Here is an 11,448-nt window from a genome sequence, read left to right on the forward strand (position 1 = left end):
CTGGAAGCCTGCTATTTACATAGTGGAATACATACAACAATAAACGACAAAAACATAAAAATCAAAACATTAAATTTCCAAATTTAATGATAAATTGTTAAATAGTAAATCAATGTAGGGTCTAAACCAATAAACGAATTAATCATAACGCAACGCAAGCACGTAGACGCAACGGAAATGAATGACCAATCACAAGCAACAGTTCGAATAACCTATTGCTGTTGATTGGTCAATTTGCTTGCGTTGCGTTCTTGTGTGAACCAAGCTTTAAACAATCTGCTACTAAATCTGATTTTAAGAATATTTTATCTGGAAAAAGAAATAATTATGAACTCTTTTTTAAAACTACATCATTCTAAATTTAGACGCCCGGCGCCTTGTTAATGGAAACTGAATTGAACTGCGCCATTTTTCATTGAACTGAAGTGTGAATGTGGGTTTAACCAGGCTACGAACAAGTTTAACCTTCTGAATTACTAAAATAACTCCCCGTTCTGACATCATTTCAGTGTTACGGATAATTATTTTACTCTCATGGAAATTGTATTCATAAAAATGCAATCAAATACACATTAGTACAGTGAAGAGAGATATTTTACAACGTGGCTTTATGTAGGTGATGAAATAATAATTGTTGTAATTATCAAGTGGGTGTACAGGATGTATTTTTGTTTGCAGGCACTACGGTATGAAACATGGGGTATTACATGCATATATATATTATTTAATGTCTCAAGTATGACGCTCGGTCATGTTATAATACGTTTAGGCCTAGCTTTATTTGTTATAATTATGAAATTTAACATTGTCAAATATAATTAATGGAAATTTTAATTTATTATTCGGTAACATTTAATTTAACTTAAATGTAATCTGTATACGAAAGTTTAAAATAATAATGATTTACCCTGCGGGGATCTACTAAAGTGAACGATTGGCTAAATAATGACGCTATTAAGTTTTATCGTTAAATTATTCGTAAAATTAAGGGACGTTTTAAAATTCATAATTTCTATTTCAGGTTTAATACCCATCTTGCAAATCGTTCGTTTAAACTGAACTGCAAATTCAAATAGCGCCATCAGAACTTTTGAGTTACTGGATTGCGTAGAAAATGCCATACTACAGTATACATAACAAGCGTACGGTTCTCGTAAACGTTGTGCACCGAATACTTTTCAAATCGTGCGAAAAATTGATGATGCGCGTTTTTTTTAAATTTCTCATTTTGTTATATATCCTTTTATCAAAATTAAACCATTAACAGTTTATGATTTTAGTTTATTATTTCAGAAATGTATTAAAATATTTAATTTTCATATTTCAGTTTATATTTCAGTTTATAGTTTATAGTTTATTTTCAGTTTATTATTATAATTGTTATAAAAGTTGTGTCAATCTATATAATTTATAATCTATGTAATTTTTTTGACCATTCATGTATTTTCCGTGTGCAGTGTCTTACAAACAGATTCGCGCCGCGCCTTTAGGCAGTTATAGTCCAGAGGACGGAATCATTACAAAACAGTATCAACACGAAAGCTGAAAAAAATGGAAATTTGTAAACTCGGACTGAGCATGCGCAGATCCCAAATCACGTCTGGGAGAAGAGGCACTTCAGTCACGTGAGATTTTCCTTTAAACGGCCCATGCACATTACACGAACTAACGACGATGTAACAAAATAGAGCATTTCATGCTGCTATATATTTATATTTTATATTTAGTGCCTTTTCGCCGAGTAATCGTCTGATTTCTCCACCTGGGCTGCCTTGCTTACTCTTTGTACCAGGTTTTCTCCATTCCTTTCGTTTGTTGGCCAACTTTCTAAAATAGTCAACATCTTTCATTGTCTCCAGCCTCATCATGCTAGGGGGTTCACCTTTTGTATGTCATTGTTTAAAGTAACTGAAAGTGTGCATTTAGGCCTACCTCTGTATTTTTTTGTGTTTTGTGTTTGTGAAGTAGAACTTTATGGCCAGATTTGCTGGTGTATTCTTGTCTCAATATTATGTCCGAAAAGCTTCCATCGTGCTTCGACGATTTCTAAAGCTGCTAGGCTGCGTTTATTTTATATTTGTTAGTGCCTTGTGATAGGTCATCTACAACGCAAACCGTGTTTCCCCTCTAGGATATTCACCCTATATTAACGGTACTTGTTTATTAGGTGTGGCTGCGGCAAGAGACTGCTGTAACTTCCATCGATCGATGCAAGTTTATTAAACAAACATGAACCGCCGATAGTAAAACAATTATTTTGGATAGACCCATCTTCTTTATCAGGATATTGTGCTGTCTTCTAGCAAGGCAATTTAGCAACAATACTGAGCACCGGAGATCAAAGGATATATCCGTGGCTGCGAAACGATTAGGTTCACGCCCCTTAAACAGAAACCGCGGAGAATATGTACATAGTACTGTTATGTTGGTATTTGTCGCAGCCAGACATAAGACAACGGATTCGAGTTCCTATCTTGGCAAGGCGGGCTCAGTATCCTGTTGTTAGATTTCTTCTAGTGAGATGTAGATATATCTACGGTGAACATTCTATGAGTTTATGAAAATTGCATTCACCTATATTTTATTTGTGTCTTATCTTTTACTAAATATTTAGCAAGCGTCGTATTTTACTGTGAAGGTTACAAAGGTATTCGCAATCTTGTTGGTTTGACGTAGAGAACCGTGTTATCTTACTGCTAGGCCTGCTATGCCTGACATTCGATTCACCGTTCCCTTTTACCTTTTAGAATTATTTCAATATAGAGAGATGCAATTGATATAGAAAAGTCAATTTTAATTATGTCTTTGAACATTCACATATTCGAAATAATCGTCTAAAATAGTGTTATCAATCATCAAATAAGCTTTAACGCTTTAACGTCACATTATGAGCATAACTATATTTCAGAAATATTTTGTATGCGAACTTTTTAACCTGATGGCATGTGCGAACCGTAGTTAATGTGTTGGGTTCCAAAGTAGTAACAATAAATTGTATTGCTACAGTTGTAGTGTGAATGCCCTAATTCCTCACACGTCTTAGATGTACTATAGTAGGTTTAAAGCCGATTTCCACTAGGCGAATTATTTCGCGCGAATCCAACGTTGCGATTTTCGATTTGTTGCATGAGTGCTCAAGAACGCGTCATAGCTCAATTCCTGAGCTTTGATTAGTTGAGAAATGTTTCGCTTCGCAAAAATTCGAACTACCAATTTTGGTAGAACTCAAGGAACTAGAATTCGTCGCAAAGAGGGATTCGGAAGATGGAAACATGAATACGTGTGCGTATAAGCTGACGCTTTCGATGCGCGTGAACAATTTCGCCTAGTGAAAATCAGCATAATAGTTGAAGTATATTGTAGAGCTTTCAATTTTCAACAACTTACGTAGTTAGATGCAGATGTTGGGTTGCAAAACTTTCTAATTTTACAAATGACTTATACTTGATTACATCTTGTTCCAAAGGTACATCTTCAAGATTCGTGATTTCCCATTGACATATTTATCTATAATTGTTGCATTCATTGCATACCGTAATAATCTATGCTTTTCAACACAATGTTGTACGGGAGTCGAGTACTAGATGAAATTTGTTAATGTAGTTTATCCAAATATTACAATTAAATTGATAAATACTATGTATGTGAAAACAAACAAAATTGCAGCTTTCTGATCTTGTGGCAGTGAAAGCCACGACCTCCAGCACATTCTAAAAGACACCTTAAGTTGAGATTATCATAATGTTGACCTAATATACAATAGTAATCTGAATCATACATTCCTCCATGTAATCAATTCCATTAAAATTGATTGCATGTTACCATTGATTAGCTTACGAAAAGATATAAAGTACGTAGGCCTGGTGAAGAAAATATCGTATGCGAAAAAATGTTGGCTAATCAACGTTTTTAGTCGCGTGCAACGCGACTCTACAGCTCACTATATCGGTCGGTTGGTCGGCCGGTCGGTTGGTTGGTTGGTTGGTCGGTCTGTCGATCGGTTGGTCGGTAAACACTAACTTGAGCACGCGACTGCAGCCATGTATACGGCCTTGCGTAATGATAGGCCTAAGTTATCTAATTGATGTAATTTGAATTGTATATATTAAAACACGTTTTGCTTTTTCCGTGTACAAATAGGTCTAAAGCGTGCCACAATTGTGTTCTAACAATTAAAATAAAACGTTTTGGGAAAAAGAACAAAAGAAATGTTTTCTTAATTTATGGAGTCTCAGTCTATGGCATAATAATAATTTGCACTTTTTAATTCTCGAATATTTAGAGTCACGGATAGAACAAAAAGTATGAATTTTACACTCGTGCATGCACAGTATCAATTTCATTCAAGCTTAGTAAAACGCATTAATGCAATTAGTCAACGCATTAATGCAATTAGTCAACGCATTGTAACTTTGCGAACGCATTTATTCTGTTGTAATCAAACCGTTGCGAATTATTTACTTGTATGAATCACTTTTGTTAATAGTCGACTGATCTGTTTAAGGGAGTCAGACAGAGTCGCCTTCATTCATCCTAAATTTGGATAGAATGACAGAATATATACCTCTACAAAACAGCAAAACAAATGTTAATGTATTAAGTTACATAACGTTGTGTCCGTCCACATGTTGTGTTTTAAATTTTGAAATTCACTTGTTTTATTGTCTCAATTTACGTTATTTTTATATGTCATTTGATTTCAAAATGTAAGATTTTACAATTTCTAATCCCACGAGAGAAGAAACATCAACTGAACATAATCAGAAGGGACTGGGAATGCTAGCTTTTATTCTGAATAATAAAAAAAGATGAACTAACCATTATAGATTATTTAATCCTGTTTATTATATGATTTATGATCTATTGATAAAATATAAAGCCTAATTGTCTCAACGGAGCGTTTACGGAAGACGCCTGGTCGACGCTTCTTTTAAGCTACGCGAGACGCGCTGAACGATAAACGTCTCGTCCAGTGTCACGCCCGGGTAACCGACGTGAAATGGCACATTACTCGGTCGATAATCTTACTATATATCAATTTCCCGACAACAGAAGAGTACTATGATATGGGGATGTCGCGTGACAAAGACATATGTCGAGTTACGGTAAATTTCCAAAGTAAAATCTAAATTAATCCGTAACTCCATAGAGGTATACAGTCAAAAGGTCGGATGTATTACGATTTTTAGATCCAACGATACTATATAGATATTGACTGTTTACGATCAATATGTCATAGAGACCTATTTATTCGAATTGTTAGGGCGGAAAGTTTAAAGGTTTGCATGGCGAATAAACACGTTAAATTTGTTTTGCTGTAGAATTGGGAATGTCTCGTAGTGTGTGTTGTTATGTTATAAAACCATCGTATTTTTTAAATATTTTGTTTAATTCCCTTTTTTCTATTTTTCCTTTTCTTTTTTTCAGTAATTTTTTTCTTTTTCTGTAATCGTTTTATTTTTTTTCCTGTTCTTTACTTTTTCCATTTTTGCTTTCATTTTTATCCATATTATTTTTTTTCCTTTTATATATATTTTTTTATCTTTTCTTTCTTTTCAATTGTTTTTCTTTTTCATTTTTAGTCGGTCGGTTGATCGGTCGGTCGGTAAGCACTAACTCAAATTTCATGTATATGGCCTTGCTTTTTCTTTATCTTTGATCTTACTAAATCTGGAAAATGTCATACTATTCAAGTTACGATTTTTCTCTTTATCCTTTCTTTGTTTTCGTTTTATTCACTAAATCTTGACAATTTCAAACAATTCAAGTTCAAGTCAAATTGAGATGTCTCGTGGTTTCGGTTATGTTTTTTTTATTTCCCCTTTCCTCTTCTGTAATCTTTTTTCTTTTTCTGTAATCATTTGTTTTTTTCTTTCTTTTTATTTTTCTTTCTTTTTCTTAATTATTTCCCTTTTCTGTGGGATCTACTGTAGGCCTATATCATCATATTGCACATTCCATAAAACAGTATATTCCAACAATTCAAGTTACACTGACTATTATTTTCTATTATTTGGTGTATTATTTTATGGCGTATTACAATTTTCGTAAACGTAGTTACATAGCTAACATTTTCAAAAAGTGTTATTTAAAAAAATCGATAGATGCGCAAAAATAAAGATTTATAAATTTGAATTTTAATAGCCAATTTTTTCAGCGTTTCATCCGATTTTTGGTCAAAGTGAATATCTATTATGGGACATTAAAATGGCATATTAAAAAAATATTATTTCTTTCAGGGGACAATATATCTTTAAGGAAGCTATCTTTTACTATAAATATAAAAATTCATAACAAAACGTTGGTATACCTGACCAATCAATAAAGTTTAATCGATGATAATCCACATTCTTTGCCTATTGGTAAAAGCCATACAGATTATGCTATAAGGCAATATTCAAAAGACAAAGCGATAGTTACGGTTCAAACATTTCGACAGTATAATTTTCATTCTAAAGAAATAAGCCTATCCTTTGACCTTTTTTGCTAATGACCGCCCTGAGTGTGTTTGAACTTTAGCTTTATCGCCTCAAATTATCAGAAAGAAGAGCATAAACTTCCTAACATTACCAGAGCAATTATCACTTGGTAATTGCAATGTTAAAATAAAAATGGGACATAAACGGTGTTCTTGGCCATTTATAGTAATGCATTAACGATTTATCTGCTTCTGTTACGTCTGTTACGAGATCCTTAAAGCAATTTTCGCAGTAGAAATAACTTTGACACCTGTCCATCTATGTCAGAAAGTCAGTTTTACTGTTCATATTCTATCAATTTGAATAGAAATGCACTGTTTGATATGAAGTGGAAAAGAGCACGTTTTTTGCACAGTTTCATGCTTCCGGCCATTTCGTCTGTAATAACATTTAACCGTTTAAAGTTCAACGTGTATACCCGTTAGCCTACTAATATACAGAACGCTATTCACTGTTTATAAATTGTGTCACGAATCGTATTAACTTTTTGAAACATGATAGGTGGTATAGTGTTTGGTCGCATGACACCCCCACATTAATGTGTGATACTGCACTGAGGACTGTGGAAAATTAAGTTATAGCCATACATAGGGTCACTATTTCTGCTGCATAGCTTAGACTACAGTAACTTATTATCCAAAAAAAACCCATGTCTATACTAGAAAGTCTTCAGAATGTGGGAATGCCTGGTTTATATACCAGGTACCACAAACCCATAGCCAGAGGGGTTCACTCCACAGACAAACTTCACGAACATTATTTTCATCTACTCGACTAGGCCAAAATCAATATTTTATTCACTTTATTTACGCTCGCACTTTCACCCTTTTGCGGTGAAAAGAATCTCCTTTAGAAGGTACCAATGTGAATACTTTATGACTTATACTTTTACAACTGTTACTCATGTGTTTAATTGTATAAAACAATAATGCACCTATTCATATTATTAATTTCTTGACGGTCTAATACTGTTAAAGATGTGAAATTAAAAAATCAGAGATAATGAAAGGTATTATTTTAAATATCAATATACGAGCATGGTTATTATATTAGGCCTACTTCTGATTGGTCAAATTATACGTTGCGTCTACGTCTTTGAGTTACGTCACTGTTGGCATCTTAATGGCTGTGTTGGATATAACTGAATAATCTATAGATCACTGACCACCTGCAATATAAATACTTTTTCTCCAGATTAGAAATAAATGCGTAATTGAAAAGAAAACATTTAAAATTAATCTGAGAAGGTGTTCTAATTGCATTTAAAAGAGAATCTACAACCTATCGATCAATCAAACGCACGCAACTAGGTACTGTCAATAGGTTATTAAACGCACTTTCACTCATAAATCGGTTTTGTTGATTTACAGGCATCTAAACATGCTTAAATAATTGCTCCGTCAGCGAGTTTAAGAATCTATAAATAAATAGTGTTTTTTTTAATTATACAAATTAAATGTGTTGTTTCGTTCGAATTTGTGTAATTACAATAATAGGATCAATGTAAATTGTTATTCATATGTTTGAGGTCAAATATAATTTGATAATGAGTAATTTTTTTTTGTATTTTGCCAATATTTATGTATAAAAACTGTGCTTACAAGATTATTTAAAATCTTGTTAGCATTTTACTATTGTTTAAAACATTATTATTTCTTTTCAATATGTGTTTGGTTTTTATAGAATCATTTTTGTATTAATGTTTATGTTATGTTATATTAAATGAAACACAATGATTCTATGAATTTTTGTAGAAATAAAAAGAAAAATTAAATTGAAAGGTTGAAATGATTTGTAAATTGTTAATTCTCTTAATTCTCCAACATGTGTCTGTCTTCTGTTGTATACAGTTCTTTTGGAACAATAAATATCTTTGATAATTTTTTCTTTTTTCTTCTCACATTTATTCAGTTGAATCATAATTTTGCTGAAGACCTTAACACTACTGTTCATGCTACAATTACATAAACACTTAGAAATAAGTTTAGATTACAGTGCTTCTTAGCCTCCATATTCCCTTCTAAGTAATTTATTTTTAGTTTTTAGGCACATGGCCAGGGATTATCAATCATGCCTTGACTCGCTACAGTAACACAATTGGAACCGTTTACAGAAAAAAACTCTATCAGAGTCTTTAATTCTGCAGTAGAGATACCGGTACTATATCTATCATTGGCCTAATTGACTCTCCGATGTATATTTTAGTCAATTTAAGCAAGGTTTTCTAAACTTTATGTTTATTTCATATAATTGTACATAACGTTAAAAATGATGATGATAAAGCCTGAACGAAAAGCGGATCGAAAGCGTTGGTCTTAAATGCGTACTAATACTATTTCTGTTATACTTTTGGTGCGAATCGAAGCACAAGCACTATCAAACGGAGTTCAGAAGTGTTTTCTTCGCGCGAATAGAATCGTTGTAAAGCCTGTTTTCCACAAGCCGAATTTATTCAACAGCGGTGGATTATGCGCATGCGTATTTGTTTTCTATCCACTTATTGTGATTCGCAACCAATCAGAGTAATGATAGATTCGCGAATACCTCTCACAAAAAAAGGGCCATTAAGTCATGGATTATAGCGCGACACGACATTATCAACAACATTATAGGCAAACAAGCATCCTATTATGGGATTTAAAGCCAATGATTCCCTTATAATGATTTAAAAATGTTTTGAAATCCGAATAAGACATGGTCCAAATACGAAAATGGATTCTATACTTTGCAGCTACTTAGGCGTCTTTGTGTGAGCATGCGTAATGGAGAGGTAACTTAACAAGCTTACTTAGCAGCGTACCGCAATGGCCAATCGAAGACGTAATAGTGGAGAGAAGTATTTGGTTATTTATTAGAGAAAGACGTAATACTTGGGGATGTCATTAAAGCTACGTAATCAAGTATTAATACTGTTAAGCTGGATAAGTAACATGTTGTTATGCTGCTAAGTTAAAATAGCACTTATTCGTGTTGCAAACATGCCAATGTATAATTTGAATACAGGATATCAAATTTGAAAACACGAACACAACAATAATTTGTACCGTGTTTTTCTCAAATCACAGAAAAAGAATGATGTCATGGTCATGTTTTATGAATTAATGTATGCATGTTAAATAAATAATTGCATAATGGAAGCTTTTTACCTATCGTGACATAAGATTAGGCCGAATTACTAAACTTTATCGGCAACATAAAATGTATCACAATATTCCCGTTTGACGTAATTGGTACACGCAAGGGTAAGGTAAACAATAAAGCTTGACTTTCACTAGGACGCAACGCAGGGACGTACGCACAACGCAAGTAATTTGGCCAATCACAATCAATCGATTATTTGAACTGTCGCTTGTCATTGGTCAACTAACTTGCGTTGCGCTTACGTACGTTCTTGCGTTACGTTATAACGGAAACCAAGCTAACACAATTTCCAAATGAATTAGGAATTGCCGCCACAGAACAGCCTATTAAATAATTGCCGCGTCGCAGTCGAAACGCCGCCGTAATAAAAGCCACAAAGAACAAAGTTATGTTAGTAATCTACGGTAGTCATATATTTTTTCAATCTTGTTTTCCTAGACAATCAACTTCATATTGAAGTTTCAATGAGGTTGTTACACCTTTTTGAAAAAGCAAAATTAATCAAAAACATAGTTCTAGAGATTAGATGCCCTGATCCCAATAAGAACTCTAATCTCTTACTGTAATTTATTGTAACAACTGCTCTGAAGATGAAATAATACTTTTAACCATATAAGTAACAACAGGTATAGATTAAAAGTTGTATGGATGTTTTTGTAGCCGACATTTACATCCACACCACAGGTAAACAATTCACTTATGCGGCGAATCTAATGTACTGTCGTCGTGTCATTTCGTTTGTGAAAATAACTTTACAAGTTACAATGAACTCTGTTCTTCGTCTTTATAAAGTTTGGTTTTACACGAATTTTGATAAATTCAAAATGTTGTTGTTTTTGGTTTTTTTGCCGACATTATTAAAATAAAAGAGTATTTTAACAAACTGGTTTGAAAGTTGTATGTGTTTATGATTGGTTGATTGGATACTGTGTTATCCTCATTTAATTCATAAATATGTATTATTTATATTATCAGTTAGAAAATACAATATACCTTTGATAATATAGTTGATAGTTTATTATTATTATGGCAGTAATAAGTCTGTAATTTTCAAGACATGGTTTAGGAATTCTGAGCATTAAAAAAAAACAGCCGCCCATTTTTGTAAGAAATCCTCGATATAACAGTTAATTTCCTACCGTATAACTGTGTTATGTAAAATATAACACTCATTGTAAAAAATTACATTGTATAAATGTAAAATTTGTCCCCTGTATAACCCTTTTAGCCTCAATTTAAATCCACCCTGACAGCAACATTTTATTAATGCTTCGTGTAATGTATTGTAGTAAACAAACCTTTCTTAGAAAAGGGTTCTGTGAAATAGAGACTATCTCGTTATATTACCAACAGTTGTTTATGTTTGTTGTAGTTTATCATGTGACCTATGCTTCTGATTGATCCTCAATTCTGTATCCAATTTTATTATTATGTGGCGTTGCTTATGACGCCAAATCAATTTTCCGTTTTAGCTTAGCTGAACTAATCCTGACCACTAGAAGGATCGAACCGAGAAGTTCAATTTCACAAGCTAAAGATTAAATGTACCAGCAAGCATTTGACATGTCTTCATCTTCATGGTACTAGGACATTTTGTCTTCATCATGCATATTATTGATAATGTGCTTCCTAAAATGGAAAGTCTTCTCTCGGATTTTTAGAGTCTTTGAAAAAAAAATCGTATTTTTCCCTATGGTTAAGGCAGAAATCAAGAATAATTTATGAGATTCATGAGTCCGGTCCATGTTCTTTACAAACGTAGAGATGGCTTATAGTAGACAGGGAAATCTGCAGATTGAGTTTCATCAAAATAGTTTGTTCTATTTCG

The 11,448-nt window shown here is 33.0% G+C and overlaps 1 protein-coding gene across 2 annotated transcripts in view; it reads left to right on the top strand.

Annotated features, from left to right (window-relative positions):
* LOC144848412 (phosphatidylinositol N-acetylglucosaminyltransferase subunit A-like) overlaps positions 1–11,448 on the top strand; it is a 57,267-nt gene that overhangs the window by 29,068 nt on the left and 16,751 nt on the right. The window contains exons 15-16 of one of the 2 annotated variants that reach the window (XM_078705159.1): positions 5,583–5,605; positions 6,240–6,491. The exons of the other annotated variant lie outside the window; for it this stretch is intronic. The gene's annotated coding sequence lies outside the window, so the exon portion shown is untranslated. Of the gene's footprint in view, positions 1–5,582; positions 5,606–6,239; positions 6,492–11,448 lie in introns of those variants that run through there. 2 annotated transcript variants of the gene reach the window in all.

Source organism: Antedon bifida, chromosome 1, assembly GCF_963402885.1.
Source record: "Antedon bifida chromosome 1, ecAntBifi1.1, whole genome shotgun sequence".
NCBI lineage: Eukaryota > Metazoa > Echinodermata > Crinoidea > Comatulida > Antedonidae > Antedon > Antedon bifida.